Genomic DNA, 17,827 nt, shown 5'->3' with positions numbered 1-17,827 from the left:
CCAGAAAAAAAATAGCCCGCCCGATTTTTTTAGTTACAAATTCAACGCTTTGCGTATGCTCAATGCTCCAAACCAACGATACACGAGATGGCTTTGGCAAGTATTGAAATTCGTCGACATTTCAAAATATGCGATGAAAATAGATCTATTCTTAATAGTAGATGAATATTTATAAAACGTGCAGTAAAACAATGATGGTAAACGAAATTAACCTGCATAATTAATTATTGAAAAAAGCTCTTTCCGAATCCTGAACTTTGTAGTCTGCGAGCAAGCAGATTAACACAGAGCTCTGGGAATACTTGCAATGAATTGTCATAGTCCGGGTTGTCGTATTGTATCGTGTCTGTTACACGTTTATTGATCTTATTTAATTTCGTGCTTCTTCATTAGTTGTGAAATACCTACCTAACAATAGTGGGTTGAAAACCGTTGTTAAATCGTGGTGGTGTGAATTGTGCTCTGCAAGGATCTTGAAGAATCGTGTCATTTTTTTCGCAAGGAAGGATGAAATTTTCAGGAGCATGCGGAAGAAAAGACTGAAGGTTGGGGATTGAATGACAGGAAGCGTTGGAGAAAAGCGACAGAATATTAATTGGGACCATCTGCAAATGGGTTAATTTCTGCTACGCGGTACAATACTACTGTTACCAATTCGTTTTTATGTATTTGGCTAGTTCTTCTAGCTCAGTCACTCGAGTTCACAGTATCTCGAACCCCAGACCTTCAGAACTTCGAACTCAGGTCCCCCAACTGCGGTGCACTGCACTCGAACTCAGGACTTCGGACGCTCACACAGCTGTGGACACACTCAAGTCGAACTCCGGTCTCGAAGCTGGCTTCACTGCTACACAAGACTGGCTGGCTTGCTGTCCACCGACTATAACAACAACTGCTCAAGTTCACTCGCGTGTCTTATTTTATAACCAGACATCGGATTCTAGGGCAAATGCCTATTTTGTTTCTTTAGGAGAAAAGTAAAAATAATTATTAATATTTGTGTTTCATGGAAATTGAAAGGTATTCAAAGAGTTTTATAGTGCCCTAAAATGCCCTAAAACGGTTATTAGAGCCTAATTTGTTAATATTCGCCTAAAAATGCCTAACTCACTGTAAAGTTTCGCATTTTACTCTTACTTTTTATACTTTATACATGCATTCACCGCGAAATTTAAGGCATTTAAATAGTGGAAAGTTTGCTTCACACCGGCCATGAAACCATTGATAAAGGAAACAAAATTTTTTGAATCTCACGACACTCGCAATAGATTTCACCGAATTTAACATGTTTGGAGGCATAAATGCCGACAAAGAACCAACCTTAGTTTTGAAGCAGGCAACAATCACAACATGTGCTGCTACCGATTCAGAGATATACTATACTATAAAAATGACTGTTTTCGGTCTGAAACCGATTAGCTGTACTGCCCTTCAGAGTGTCATAAAATCACAATTTTTGGAGAAAGATTGTTTTTTGAAATATTTATGAAAAGTCGTAAAACTGCGAATTAGTAGGGTAAACCGTTACAAAATATTTAAAAGAATGGCCCTCCTAGTGTTAACGCTATCAGGAAATGCAACAATAAGTGGAACTTTGTATTTTTGTCCAATTGAATCTCAATAACAACGGTTCATTTGAATGCTCGTTAACAGTTGCTCTTTCCCTCACCTTATTTGTGTTGAGAAGTTTTGAGCGGTAGGACGTTTTCCTGTGAAGTTTAACGCGATAATGCCGAAAAATATAAGTGCAAAATCTACATTGATCCGGCAATGGCTAACAGAATATTCAGAATTCACTTATGATGGAAAAATAATATTCTGCAAGATTTGTAGCGAACAGGTATGTAACAATAGTTGAAATATATAATTCCTATTAATTTTAATGAGTAGGACTATAATATTTATACATTGACTGAGGTATAATTCTTTTTAAGACCACTACACTTTAACCTTTTAAATTCCGATAGTTAAAGTATTTGCAGGTCATTAAAATTTTGATTGTTCGAACCCACTAACTTTGTGATAGAAATACGGCAATACAACAATTAGGATTTTATTTTAATTCAGTTTACTTTACATTTTTAGATTTCGCAAGAAAAGAAGTGCCACCTAAAGCAGCATGTGCAAGGAGCGGCTCATAAGGCTAAAGCTCAGCAGAAAAATCAACTGCAACAAACTTTACTAACACAGCCTACTTCATCCAATCTCAGCAGCAATTTCTATGCTGATTTAACCAGAGCGTTTGTTGCTGCTAACATTCCCTGGAATGCAATTGAAAATCCGGTTTTAAGACAGTTTTTACAAAAATACTGCAAACAAAATATCCCATCTGAGTCGACCCTAAGAAAAAATTACTTAGACAGAATATACAATGAAACTTTAGCTTCCATTCGGGAGGATATAGGTGATTCTTACATATGGGTCTCTGTGGATGAAACCTCAGATCCTATGAATAGGTATATAGCAAATATGGTAGTAGGAAAACTTAGTCCTGATGGACCTTCGATTCCACACCTCGTATGTGTTAAGGAACTTTCGAAAGTGAATAGCCAAGCTATTGCTTATTTTGTAAATAAAGGCCTACAGTCTTTATACTCAGGTAATATAGACGATTCTAAAGTTCTGTTGTTTTGTACTGATGCTGCCTCATACATGGTTGCTGCAGCTCCACTTCTTAAAACATTTTATCCTAACCTCACGCATGTAACCTGTCTAGCACATGGCCTTCACAGGGTTTCTGAAACAATCCAGAATGAATTTCCTCTTGTCAATTCGTTTATTTCTAACAAAAAAAAAAAATGTTTTTGTAAAGCCCCATCCAGGATTTCAATATTCAGAGAGAACTTTCCAGATATCCCACTCCCACCTCAGCCGGTTGTTACACGATGGGGAACCTGGATTCAGTCAGTGGTGTATTATTCTAAGTATTTTAAAGAAGTGGTCACAGTTATTGATAAATTACCTGAAACTGATAGTGCAGCGTGTGTGAAAGCAGTGAAAGATTGTCTGAATGACTCACGAGTGAAAAACGATATTGCCTACATAACATCAAACTTTTCTTTCATACCTGCAAGCATTGAACAATTAGAACGTGAAAAACAATCTCTTTGTAGCCAAATAGCAATAGTAAAGGAAGCTCAAGTGAACATACATTCTGCTTTGGGCGAAACTGGGAAGAAAGTTAAAAATAAGTGGGACAACGTATTAAATAAGAATGTAGGATTTTCATTGTTGGAAAAAGTATCAAGAGTGATATCGGGGGAAAGTGTAAATGTTCCAGTAAGTATTGATGTTTCTATTGTACCTAATTTAAAATTTGCGCCTCTCACATCAGTTTCGGTTGAAAGAAGTTTTTCTGCTTTCAAAATGATTCTCAGTGACAAAAGGCAAAGGTTAACTGTGGAGAATTTAGAAAAAATTCTGGTGTTGTACTGTGCAGATAATTATAATAAAGTCTGAGCATGGAACTGAATTTCAATAACTTAAAATGAGTAATCTTGATATCAATAATCATTATTTCATTAGTTTTAATATATTAAATTTGTGCAGCTCTGTTTATAAATATAATATAGTATTCTTTTTTAATGTTCAAACATACTTTTTTGTGCGTATTTTAGTGTATAACTAAAAATTTCAGTGAAAGAAATAAGTATGATACCTTGATGTGCCTAAAATGCCTATTTTCATTAAAATAGAGCCTAATTTTACAAATTTTGAGCTTATTTTAGGCGCCTAAAACTGCAATTTTTAGTGCCTAAAAATCCGTTGTCTATTTATAACCAAACCATAGTTTCGAGAAAGTACGATGCTCGAAATTTCTACTTCTACAGACTTCTGTTCTCGCTGCTTCTTCCTGGACGATTCTGTTCGGGAGGGTTCGTCCCCCCCTTCATCTCGCACAGCGAAGCACCACCAGCTTTGTGTCCCCCCTTTGCCTCGCGCCGCAATGCACCTCCCCTTGCCCTCTCGGCATGCAGACGTTCCCCTTACATACATACATACATACATACATACATACATACATACATACATACATACATACATACATACATACATACATACATACATACATACATACATACATTCACTTTTATATATTAAGATACTCGTTCGTAAAATCTCACATAATTTGATATTTGGTATATTGTCATATATTTTTATTGGGCTTTTAGCATTGTAATTTTTTCCGACGAAATTATTATTATTATTATTATTATTATTATTATTATTATTATTATTATTATTATTATTATTATTATTATTATTATTATTACAATAGAACCTCTATTATCCGTGGTAAAGAAGGAGTGGGCTGAACGGATAATCCGTACCATAAAAGATTTTCGTAAATTTAGTAAATAATAGCCCAGGGGCGTATTTAGGCCTAGGAAGACTAGGCAGCTGCCTAAGGCGGCAGATTTGAAGGAGCGATTTTAAACTACTACTATTAATTATTTTATATATATTTTTTTAATTTTATTCATAACTCTTTAAAAGAGTACATGAACCTAAACGCACAATGAAAAGGATATGAATAACATTGACAACAATCAGTTCAAATTTAAACGGTCTGCCAATGGAAAAAAGACAGTTTTTCAATAATAGTGTTACAATGCGATCATAGTACTTTTTTCAATGTTATGAATGCCCTCACACCGTGAGAGTCCCATGTGACAACTAGGGACCGGATTTTTATGTAATTACTTATTATATTTCTTTCAACCTAACGGTATATAAATAACAAATCTTTGCAATCTTGTAATTACCGTTAATATATTAAAATTTGATATTACATATTTTTACATATTTACTCCACGTTACATATGATGACTTGGTATTACATAAATCTACATACTTAGGGGTTTTATTCATTTTTACTTCTCTAAAAGAAAAAAAAAACTTCTGCTGGGGAAGTTTACAATTTGAAATACGCAGATTTAAAAAGCCTTTTTACCTACCCAAGAAAGGATATATTTCGGGACGAAACATAACATTCTTAGTTCCAGGAAGTAATAGAGGCACTCACCCCATACCACCCACTGTAAATATGAGTAAACAAAAGGCAACCTTTCTTCAACAACTATCTTGTATTGTAAAAATCACTCAGAAAGTAGCGTTGCCGTCATGCGGTGGAGTGGGACGAGGACGACATGATTTGTCTCGAACTATAATTGTTCTGCATGGGAACAAGCCGTTCCAATGCAATTTGCAACGTTACCGCCCTTTTCCTAATCCTTCCAGGGAAAACCCGTGTCACGTCTGGCATGAGCCGCAATAAAGTGGCTGACTTTTGAAAAGAATCTGAAGTAAAGAAAATTACCTAATTTAAAGACTATCAATCTATGGCTACCATCACAAACTGTGCATTAGATCAGGCTTTCATATTGCTGACGGAGATTGCGTGTGCAAATTATGTGGTGAACTATGTCGGCAATATCACATACTAACGTGTAAGAAGGCAGAGAAATCAATAACTGACATAGAAAAAAGTGATATTTATTAGTAACTCTAACAATGCACACTCGTGCGCATTTCTCTCTTATTATAATGAAGTAAAGAAACAAACCTGAAAGATGTTGAAAGATTAAAAAAATAGATTCTCGAGTTATTGCTTGACCATTTTACTTTAAATTTAGTAGACCTTTACGGAAATGGGATTTTCCGAGCAATTAGAAAGTATGATTCTCGGCTGGAATAATCCTATCCTTCTGAATGAGATAGGAATGTCACTTTTCAAACAACAGTTTGTAAATGCCTATAGTTTGTGATTTTAGTAGGTACTTTGTTTCTTACAAGGAGCAGCTAAAATGTATGTGTCCCACATCTCCTCTTATTTTATCCTAATCCAGTAAAGCGAAACAGTGCTTGCAGTACTGTTGTGTCATTCATTTCACTCAGTTCTCTAGTTTTACTACTTACAGAATAAAGTGCAAGTGAGTTTATCTACTGCTTTTAACTAACTAAAATAGCCTCTGTACCTTCAACCCTAGCGATAAAAATAAAATCATATATTGCGATGGACGAAGCTTTCACTACAGATGGGAAAATAGTAATGTGTCAAGTGTGCGGTAAAAAAGTCGGGTGCTCTATGAAATCACAACTGGAGAGTCTTACCTATCCTATACCTGCCAGATATTGATATTAAATATTTTCATCATTTTACATATTTTGCTACATATTCAGCTTATTTTTCTTACATAAATATGTACATATTTCACACCTTGATATTACATAAAAATCCGGTCCCTAGTGTTAACCTTAAAGAACTTACTGGTATTATATTACGATACGTTAGGAAGGCAAATCTCGTTGGTCGCAATAAGTTTTGTGATGACAGACGCACTAACTCTGTCATAAGAGTAGCCAGTATCAACACTCAATAATACCCATTCAGACTTCAATTCAAAGAAAATACCACCAGCAATGTAGCAGCCGAACGCTTGGCAATTCAGTTTAATTTCAAACGGTAAAGAATGCAGTTTTTTGTATTACCTAGGTTATTTACATTTTAATATTCATATTATTAGAGTCCGGATGTTTGGTAAAATGCCTTTTTTACTGGTTGGAAATAAATCATTAATTTCATAGATATAAATGTTATTTGGGGTAAATCAAAGTGACAGGGCCAATTTTTATTTCGCCTTTTTCTTACTAATTCAATAATAAATGCCTTTTTTGTCATTTTAAAACAATATTTCTTATTTATTTGCAATTTTCTAATTAATTGTAATGTAATGTGTATGAAATGTAAATATGTGAAACAATGACTCACTTTACTAACAATAGTAAATAAAAGTAATTTACTTCGGTGCTTATAATAGTGCTAAAATAATATCTAATCTTCAAATTGGTGAGCTTGCCAAAGACAAAAAATGTTAAACAGTAACATTTAAAGTGTAACATTAAAAATGTCTTACAAAAAATTCGTTTACAATAAACTGAAATTTACAGTAGATGTTTTACAATAATGAAAATTTGCAGTAAAATAAAAAATAGAGATAAAAACTAAAATAGAATGAGAAAATTCAACTGTAATTTGCGCCGTAAAATCTGCAGAGAACACTTCAAAGCTATCATAGAAATTTCCTTAACTCTTGTTGTTGTAGGCACTCAAAATTTATGACAGAATGACACGAATTGTTTTATTATTGGTGTAATAAAAATAATAATCGACAATCCACAGTTACAAATATACTCTAATGTCATGTCTTCACGATACCAACAACCGGCTTTATAATTTTAAATATTAAGCCCGTTCTTATTGAAGTTGTCACGTAGCATTTTCAATGGTTTGCTTTCATATTTTAAAATCTTACTGTTACAATTTTGTCCTACAAGTGTTTATTATTGTAGGAGAAAGAAATTTGACTCAGAAACAGTCAGTTATTGTCGGGTGACAGAAGGTATAAGAAAGTTAGCTAGAATCAGTGTTGCCAATCCAGCGGTTTTCCCAGTTTTAGTTTAGCAGGTAAAATTTATTAAATTTGTATTGCTCATATAGAGATTTTGCGGATTTTTTCAACACTCACAGCGGTAAAATGATCTTATTTTTACATTGACAATATAACAATTTAACTTTTTCTGCACTGTATCTTAGCGGGTTTTGAAGAATCGAGTTGGTAACACTGGCTAGAATGCCTAAATTCAGTAAACCATTGAAAAGTATGCTAAACTTCACGCTAACGTTAGTGAATTTGGTGCCCTTGTGTTTTCAACCAATGGAACAGTTCTGTTAAAGTGAGGTTTGTGAAAAGACGGAAAGAAGTACCGTATTGTATAAAGTCAACATGTGTCAACTAGGATATAAAAATGTGATCTATGTTGATGTAATTTAAATTTATTGCTATATTATGCCTATATTATGAATTTTAAAATTTATAATGTATTTTCCAAAATTTATTGTGCCTTTTTTATGTTTTTATTGTCTTTTTTGCCTACTTATTTTAACTGTTACAAATGTCTAAACATCCGGGCTCTATTCATTATAATGAGTGACAGTCGGAAAAAGTTGAGTGGTTCTCAATACTGGAAACTCGCGAAAGACAAGGCAATTAAAAAGAGGAAATTGTGAGAAGAAGTGCAAAAATAGATGTTATTTAAAAAACAAACACAGCCCGTTCGTTTCAGTTCGAGTCCAGATACATCAGAGTGTAATAATGAGGCAAACAGTACCGAATATAGTGGAGCATGTGGTTTATCTGAGTCAGGCGTTTCCGTTATTAGAAACAGTAATAATGACGTGGAATCAATTTCAGTTGATCCAAGTGACGCATATAGGGCGAATGATGACAGTGATTCAATTTCTGACGATCCTGCAAAGTGGATAATAAAATAATTATTTCTTCGCGATCATATCGCTAAACAAGGTCATGTTGCACAAAATATGGACAGTGATTGTGATTTCATAAATTCATGCAGGCAATACGGTAAAGGCACCTAAGACTGTGCAGTCTCTAAGATTGCGCAGTTGGCAGCATTGTTGATTCCCGCCGTTCCGTCGAGAGAAGTTGCTAGTGCGGTATAGCTCAATGGTGTAATGTGTTTGTGTGAAAGTGGATTTATAAAGGTTTATCAGGCTAGAATTGATTTTATCCAGATTCTCTTATAAATTTGCATATGAAGAAGGTTAAGTTTATTTAACAATTCCGACGATGTAAACCTGCATGCATGTATTACTATTGCTATACAAATAGATAAGCTACGTTATGCACTTTTCCCTGTTTGTCTAAGTAAACACTCCTGCCATTTTTGACTACAATGCAGAACTATGTAGAATCCTCTAAGATTGCGCACAAAAGCACATCGTCTCATACAACCGCAGCTTTCTACTCACGTATGTCATGACTTCGTCGTATGTTAGGAAATCAGACAGTAAATTAATATTTACCCAAGAAATGTTAGAGAAAAGTCGAGCAATAATCGAAAATGATAAAAACAAACGAAAATGGAGATAAAAATTTCCTTAGCAGTTCAACCTGAGATTATTGAACAGGCACTAATTTCACCAGATGATCTCTTCGCTACCAGAGACAACGGAGTCAAAGATAAAAAAAAAATCTGAGATTTTCTCTTCCTTTCTGTACAAGAACTTACTTCTAGAAACAATGAAAACTTCTAGCAACAAGAAACAATGCAAAAAGACCAGTTCTAGTGATTCTTCAGCTCCAACAAAAAAAGTTGTGCAACATTAAACAATGCAGGAAAGTTTCAATTACTACAATCCATCAGAGTCAATTTCATCACATCGCATCGGACAGATTCAGAAGGGAAAATGTTCTGTCCTGATTGTAACGAAGCCTATGAAGAATCAATTTCTGAGGACTGGATGCAGTGTAATGGGTCCAAACAGTGGTGGCATGAAGAATGTTCAAGCTACGAAGTCGTTGGATTTTTTTAATGCGGCATGTGTTGACGCACATTCTTAAAGGACTCCAAAGAACAAATATTTCATTTTCATATTATTGTAATCTTAAGATTTAAGAGTTTCGTTTCATAAATATGATTTTTATACTGGTCTCAAAAATGAGTCTTTAAGGACACAAATCCACAAGTGCGCAAACTTAGGAGCATTTACCTTATACTGACTTCCCGAGATACTCGAATATAAGTTTGTTTCTCACAATCCTGAAGAACAGCGAGAAACAACAAAGACAATTTTTAGTAAAATCTCAAAGCTAGGCTTGTGTATTTTGTGTCCCATGTTTATTGTATAATGGAACATCGCAGTTCTCAAAACCTAATGAGGGATTTAATGACTGGAAAAACGGCAAGTCCCGATTAACTGCTTATGAAAATTCAGCTGAACATAGGAAATGTGTGTTACCTCTATGGGCAAGAGGACAAATCATGGAGAGAATAGATAATAAAGTAACATCTCGGCTTGAGACAGAAGTCAAATATTGGAGGGGCGTGTTAAAACGAATCGTTGCTGTGGTGAAAAAAATATCTACACAAGGCCTATCTTCAGGGGTCACAACGGTGGGTTTGGATCAACACATACTGGAAATTTCGAAATGGCTCTAGAGCTAATAGCAGAACGCGATCCCTTTCTATCCAAACATGTAGAACTTTATGGAAACAAAGAAAAATTAAGCACATCATATCTTTCTTTTCAAACATGTGAAGAGTTTATATCTATTCTGGCAGAAAGTGTGGTGAAGTTATATTGTAGATGAAGTGAAAAAAAAACTAAATATTTTTCCACCACATTAGACTCCACCCCCGATATCACACATGTACATCAGCTGTCTTTTGTTATAAGGTATTTATCAAAATATGGATTTCCTGTTGAAAGATTTATCTGTTTTGCTTCAAATTCAGGACACAAATAAGAAAATTAGCTAGTGCATTAATAAGTTTACTAAATAAATATGATTTAGACATTCAATTATGCAGGGGTCAATCATATGACAATGCAAGCAATAGACCTATGGCAAGTACATACTCTGGTCTCCAAGCTAGAATAATTAAACAAATCAATCCTGTTCCTGTGTATATTCCGTGTGCAGCACCTTAGTAGGGTCGTGTGCAGCCAGAGTGTTGTTCTGAAGCGGCTTTACTTTTCCTTTTATTGCAACAAATTTACACCTTTTTCTCTGCTTCGACTAGTCGTTGGAGTATTTTGCAATCAAAATTAAATAGTGCAGTCTCCGTAAAACGGCCTTCAGAAACACACTGGTCAGGTCGTCATGATGCCTGCTATAATCTCAATGTAAATTGGACAGAAATAATATCAGCTTTGGAAGTTATTCAAAATGACGAATCTCAAAAGGCTTCACTAAGGTGCAAGGCGACTGGAATGCTGAGCAGCCTACAAAGTCTGGAAGATGCAGCGATGACAACATTTAAATAGTGATCTTGAAAAGATTTAGGGCCTGTATTACGACTCTCGGATAAAATTCTAGTTTAAACTTATCCGGCAGATGGCATATTTATCCGGAAGTTGGGTTGTAATTGCGTACTACGACTTTTGGTTATGTGCAATCTGGAGGCTAAACTTCCAGATTAGCAATCCGGAAGGCAGAAGTAGATAGGCGTTATCCGGAGGTTGGAACTCGGTGTTGAAATCAAGATGGCTGCACGTCGTACAGCTGGTGATTTGAAGGATCAATTTAATTTTGATACTGATTCTGATGATAAGTTCTGGAGCAGATGCTTCGTTATATCAGAACAGCAAAACGAATTAGGCTGCGTCCAAATAATTTTGAAGAGTGGGATGACGAGAAATTTTTTAGACAGTTTCGAATAACGAAACCTACTACATGAAATCAATTATCAACTGAAACAAGACACAGCTCGTAAGTACACAGTAAATAATGAGCTACACTATTTCGGTAGGTATTACATCAATATTTTGTATATAATAGCACTATAATAATTATTTTGAAGTACAGTAACCTGTAATACAGTAGAAATGAGATTAGAATGTTGCTTCATGCAGGTGTTCTGTTGCCCTTACAAGGTATTAAGGTGATTGATATAATAATATAGGGCAACCTATAATAATAACAGTTTCAAAATACGTTTATATAAAAAATAATAACAGTATATAATATATCAAAATCCTTTATATGGTAAACTATCATTTCTTCACAATTGCGTTACCACTTTAAGTTACAAATGTATTCACATATTTGGCTTTTAGTCGAGTCATATATACCGTAAACGAAAGGAAAATTGAGTGCCGACACCAATTTCCCAAATAAAGGTAGATAGTTGCTGTGAAAGTGGAGTGCGGTGGAGAGGTACGGGTAGGTGGGATCGCTCTATCGAGATAGAAGGGGTAGGTGGCAGGGAAGGGCAGCACATTCATTTCATTACTGTGTTTCCTTACTAATTAAAGGGAAAAGACAAGTTTTCGTAAGATCGAGTTAGTGACAGGTTAGTATGATTTGCATATATTTACAATTGTCTAAAAAAAATGTCAAAGCTACATCCAAACCTCTCTCTTCCAGGCTATCCTATAGGGAGTCCTTGCCTTCTTTTGGTAACGCTATTGTAAAGATTTACCGGTAAAAGTTTAACCAAATCTCATTGTTTATACATTTTTCCAGAAATAATGCCTTACCTCCAATGGACCAACTACTACTGGTATTGAGATTCTATGCCACTGGGAGAACATTGACAACAGTAGGAGATTTTTGTGGGGTCCACGAAGTTACAGCAGGAACTGTTGTCAATCGAGCTAGTGCTGCACTTGCTGCTTGGTTTAATTGAAGTGATGACTTTTAATGCTTCATTGGGAGTAGTTTTATTTGTTCCAGTAATTAAGTGCAAGGCTTGTTCCCCCCCCCCCCCCAAGGGAGTCTGTCTCTCTTTTTGATGCTGTTACGAATACTTCTGAATAGTATTTTAATACAGGTTTTATGTATATATTATAGGTCTTGATTAAAGTTTTCCTAGAACTGTTTCATTTTGTGTCTGCTAGTTGTTTAGTCAACTCTCCGAAGATAGCTTGGAATACCAATAAGGCATCACTCATGAGACAACTGTCAGGAGATAATGTGGTAGGGTGGCAAGTTCCCTTCTCCTTCCTTGCATATATCGCTCACCAGTAGGAGTAGGCCTAACATATTTCACTAATCAGACTTCAGATATGCTTGCTATATATTATTATTTAACAAACTGTAACAGTTTATTGAATTTTAGACGTGACAGTTTTTCTTCATTTCCTGAAAGTTTTGGAATTGGCATTTATGTTTTGCAAGGGAGCTGTTTCATTCACGCTAGGCCTAGTGATTCATGTATGCAAACATATTCATATCGTTACTTTTTAAATATATTTTATTGCTTGGATCCCTCACAGTGATATCTTAACAGGCTAAGATGATTCAAACACAAAGGTTTGATAAATACATTTTAAAAATTATGACCAGATACACTGTAGGCTATTTAAAACAATAAAAATGCACTGTATCTGCAATTCAAATTTATTTTACATAAACAAAGTATGGTAAAACAACATTTTTCAAGAGGCTCATTAATTGAAGCGTCGGCTGGAACAACATTATAAGTTATATTTGGTAAAATTTACAGGAGCTGCAAAAAAATGTGTATGCGTACAACTTTGTTCTTATGAGGGTAGCAACAAATTTCACGTACTGCATAGTGAACAAATTTCACGTACTGCATTGATGGACAGTTGCAAGCCAAGGAGTATAGCAAGGTAACACACCGAATGAAAATTTTGTAACTTACAACGTTGTTCCAGCTGACGCTTCAATTGTATTCAGGTACTCTGTGAATGTGTACTTAAAACAAGAGAGATGCACTATAGCTGCAATTAAATTTAAAATTTATTTATTTATTTTGTGTGAACAAAACACGACATTTTTCAGGAGACACAATAAGCATAATCATTTATTACATCCACTGTCTCTTTATATATGCTATGGTACATGTCATATTTACAAATTAATAATATACAGGCTAATACATAAGAGTACATAGTAACTGTAATTAAACACAACACAAATACATATGCAAATACACAAAACTTGGAAAACTGTGGCAGAGCCAACTTCAGCTATAAGCCCCATTTGTTAGAGATCTGCACAGGTCATAATTCTTAGGCCCGGCCCATCTCAGCCTCATCTGAACCAGACCCGAACCCAACCAGAAACCTTAGATTAGCTAATAATTATCACCTGACTCGAACCTAATCCTGAAGACTAGCAGATAAAGCAGAGGCCAGAGACCAAAGGGATCAAGAACAGCTGCAAGAGATTACCACTCCATTAGAAGGATGAGAAGAAGTAATCTCCCAGTCATCCAGGTCAAACAAATCTGGTCAACAAAATTAAACATATTTTTTGTTAAAACATAAAGAATGGGTGATTATTGTAGCATTTACTTTCTGCCACTAATTGAAGATGTCCTTGTAGATGGACCACCCATTAAAGAGGAGGAAAAAGTAATGTAAAAACTCCAAATCTTACTTTTGATATTCCAAACCACATCTCTTTGCAAACATGAGGACATGACTTACTTTTATTTCAAATCATTCTTTGTTATAATGTTAGCATCCAACTTTCAACTAATGTATTTTTTAAAGAAATCACTGTAATAGTACTGAAGTTCATGCATTTCTAACATCTCAAGTAAAATTAAGTCAACATTAAACTTAGAGTTCACAGATGGAGAAAGATTTTTCAATGTGGCTAATGCATTCCTCAGAGGCTTGCTTTTTATTTCTTTCTTTTTTTTTTAAGCATCCTTCGGGTGTAACTCGATCAGCTATTATCCCATTATCAGCTGAAATATTTAAGAGAGGGATATATGCTTATATTCAGACCTTTCTGGGTTTAGCCTACACTGAATAAACCAGTAATTTCACTTAAAACTTGCTTTCATTACACTGTGTAGACACCCGTACAGTGGAAAACCTTCATCTGCTGCACCATCTGACTCTGTAATATTTTAAGAGTGGAATTAATTCTTAAGATATTTAATTCTGGAGAAAGATGATGTTTTATCATAAATGTGTGGACACTTCAAAGTCAGCTGCTGTAACAGTATTGTATTTTCTAACGTGCTATTAATCCAAACTCATTTTTAACAATAAGAAAGTGAAGTTGCAATAAAAAAGAGAGAGAGAAAACCAAGCAAATTGTTCTATTGTAAATAGAGTGTAGTCAGTTTCTGTTTTAACTTATGAAAAGATATTTTTCAGTTTTTCTGTACACAAGAAATCATTCATAAGTTTCAAAGTGAGAATCCTCACGGTAAAATTGAGATGCAACTTAACATAATGTGGCCTAATCTAATTACAAACCCATTACAGAGAAATCTCAAAATAAATTCTTCAGTTTAGTGTACTTTCTATTTTTAGGCCTACATTTATAAATTTCAAATTCCCACTCAAATCCCACATAATATTATAATACAATGATGTTTAGTTTTTATGACATCCATTTCTTGTGACCATTTCATCATTATGTACAATTTATATTTTAACATTTTTTTTTTTAACTTTTGCATCTAATCTATCTACTGCTTGCTGCAGATTTCATATAGTATGTGTGTTAGTTTTATTTTCAACATGTTGGCTGAAAATGTGTTTACATGTTACAGCTATTTCAGATTGGAAAAGTAAGCATCATACGTAGAATGTGAAAGAACGCTTTGTAGTATAAATCAAATTACCTGGAGATATTGTTGGGATGTCCAGTTTCACTTCAAAAACTAAAGAATTGCACTGTGAACCTGAATGGTACTGTAAATAAAAAAGAAATAATAGTATTATAATGTAATACCGACATTAAATTAAATTTGTATAACAATTTTCAAGAATCTAATATTTTTTTTTATCTCTAAAGCTCATCATCTCTTCTTCTGACTCTTAATTCCTTACACACTAACCTCATTCGTGTTATTAGCTGCATTGGTATCAGTGGAACTTGGTTTAGTTACTACTTCGGCTGTAACAAAAGTAAGTAAATAAATAAATGAGTGAATGAATAAATAAATAAATAAAAAGAATTCAAACTTGTGTTATACAATTTCCTCTGCTTATTATTTAATAATTGTATAACTTAACATATAAGTGAACTTATGCATTGAATATGAATCAAAATCACTGAGAAGTCACTCAATTGATAGAATTAAATCACTTACCTTGGCTAAGTTTGGATTTGGTTTTGCTTCAGTTGGAGGGGCTCCAATTGTTTGTAGCCTGCATTGTCTCTCTGCAACAGCAATTTTCTTTGTGTTCTTTTCCAAGAATTCAAATTTGCTTCTCAGCTGTTTTCAGGTCCTTGTATTTGTGCTGATGTTACTATATTCTTCCCATGCTTCATTCTATATTACTAAAAAGGAAGTAAAACTAGGTTAATTCCATATGCAACCTACAACATTAGAAAATATACTGTATTTCTCTTTTTTCCTTATCTAAGTTTCTATACCTAAATAAGCAAAAGCTTTTAATGGACGATTGTCAGTACAATATCAAACATATGGCTATATACTGCACATAGAAACTTTGGAAAAAACTTAATATCTTCTGTTTCTGTGTTATTTTACGAGGTGTTGAATGTCCATTACAGTGAGTGATTATAGTCGAACTGGTAGCAGCAACAGATATTGCATTTTAGTGGAAACGTCTCTCCACCTCATGCTGTTCTTTTAAAAATAATGTTAGGCCCTATCTGTGATCGAATGGTATTATAGGCCTAATACAAAATATCCGCCCATTTACTAGCAGTAAAATACGTAGGCCTAACATACTGAAATATTGGTAATTTGCTAGGAACAGTGTACCTTGCTGTACTAATGTTGGTTAGAAATCCTAGGCCAAAGACATCATTCATTATTATCAGTATCAGTGAACTTTTCTTTTTAAACGAGTTATTGTGCCTTCGATCCATGATTTGAAGCCGTGAAGTACACCATTTCTAAAAAATTACCGAAATAGGCCCTATTCACTAATAATGTAGGCTATACAACAAACTGAAAGCACACTTAATATTAATTACAATACAAAAATAATTGCCACCTACACTTCTTGTGAAGTTACACATGAATAACACAATGATTATGGAGAAAAACGCACTTTTGCTGGAACCCGCACCCGTCCTCTTTAGGCCTACTAATTAAAACCAAAATACTATCGTATGGTAGGAATTATTACTATTCGAAAAGAGACATAACCTTTAAAATCTTACCTTTTGCTCCCATGTAAAGTTTCTTCATACAGTATGTGTAATTTTCTGTTCTTCACTCTGTTGTTTTCTTGGCTGGAGCTTCAGTATTACAATAAATAATAACAATAATGCTTACAATAAAACCTCAAAATAAATAGTACCATATAAACACAGAACATAAACATGAAATACGCGGGGAAAGGTATACCAACGCAATAAATTTCACTACATTTTCAGTAACTTCATTGCCAACGTAATAAAAATGTTACTATATCTTCCGGATAACAATCCTGCAGTTAAAATCCGCTGGTAGTACAGAACAAAATATTTAACTTCCAGATTGCTAAACTGGAGTATACGAATCTGGAGCTTTAACAGGCGATCGTAGTACAGGCCCTTAATGCTACAAATAAATTGTTGCAAAGTGTTGATATAGATATTGGGACTGTAATAAACTTGTACAATTCTTTACTTGAATACATTCGAGAGAATCGTTCTATGTATGTTACATATGAAAACGCTGGCTCCGAAAAGAGTAAGATAAAGATGTACAAAACAGCCACAAAAAAGAAAAAGTCGAGAAAACTGAAAGTGGACGAAACAGCCGAGTTTGATACTACTTTTGAAGTAAAGGAGCATTTTCAGGTGAATACATTTCGGGTTATTAAGACTATAGACAGATTGATATCTGAATTGGAGAAAAGGAAAAAATCATTGGAAGAGTTTTGTAGCACATTTGAGTTCCTAAGTAATTTTCCTGGTCGAGACAGCACTGAACTATTAAAATGTGCCATAACACTGCAAGAGCATTACAAAGACGACTTGGAAGAATTTTTGAGTTCATTTTAAAGCATATAATTATTAAGAGCAACGAAATAAAAATATTCTCTTTAAGTACAGTGTATAGAGTGTTGCTTGAAAAACCACATTCAAGAAATGTTTCCTAATTTAGAATTTGCATTACGGATATTCTTGTCAACCGCTGCAACCTATTGCTCGGCCGAGTGCTCTTTTTCACTCCTCAAAAGACTCAAGAATTATTTATGATCATCCATGTCGTAAACAGTTTTGCCGTCCTCTCTATGAATTCTGACATTACACAGCAACTAGACTATGAAGATGTGATCGACGAATTTGCAACAAAGAAAGCACGCCGTAGACCATTCAATGCCTGACTTGACTTTGGT

The 17,827-nt window shown here is 34.4% G+C and overlaps 2 long non-coding RNA genes across 2 annotated transcripts; one reads left to right on the top strand and one right to left on the bottom strand.

Annotated features, from left to right (window-relative positions):
* The first annotated feature begins 10,892 nt into the window (after window positions 1–10,892).
* LOC138708614 (uncharacterized) lies at window positions 10,893–12,412 on the top strand. Its single transcript, XR_011334720.1, has 2 exons — window positions 10,893–11,297; window positions 12,054–12,412. It is a non-coding gene; the product is annotated as an uncharacterized lncRNA (long non-coding RNA).
* Window positions 12,413–15,144: 2,732 nt separating this feature from the next.
* On the bottom strand, window positions 15,145–17,036 carry LOC138709172 (uncharacterized). Its single transcript, XR_011334854.1, has 4 exons — window positions 16,777–17,036; window positions 15,616–15,806; window positions 15,361–15,419; window positions 15,145–15,214 (listed from the first exon to the last, which is right to left on the bottom strand). It is a non-coding gene; the product is annotated as an uncharacterized lncRNA (long non-coding RNA).
* Window positions 17,037–17,827: the final 791 nt, after the last annotated feature.

Source organism: Periplaneta americana, chromosome 11 (assembly GCF_040183065.1).
Source record: "Periplaneta americana isolate PAMFEO1 chromosome 11, P.americana_PAMFEO1_priV1, whole genome shotgun sequence".
NCBI classification, from domain to species: domain Eukaryota; kingdom Metazoa; phylum Arthropoda; class Insecta; order Blattodea; family Blattidae; genus Periplaneta; species Periplaneta americana.
Note: the sequence above shows the minus strand (reverse complement) of the source record. Positions and strands in the feature narration are given on the sequence as shown.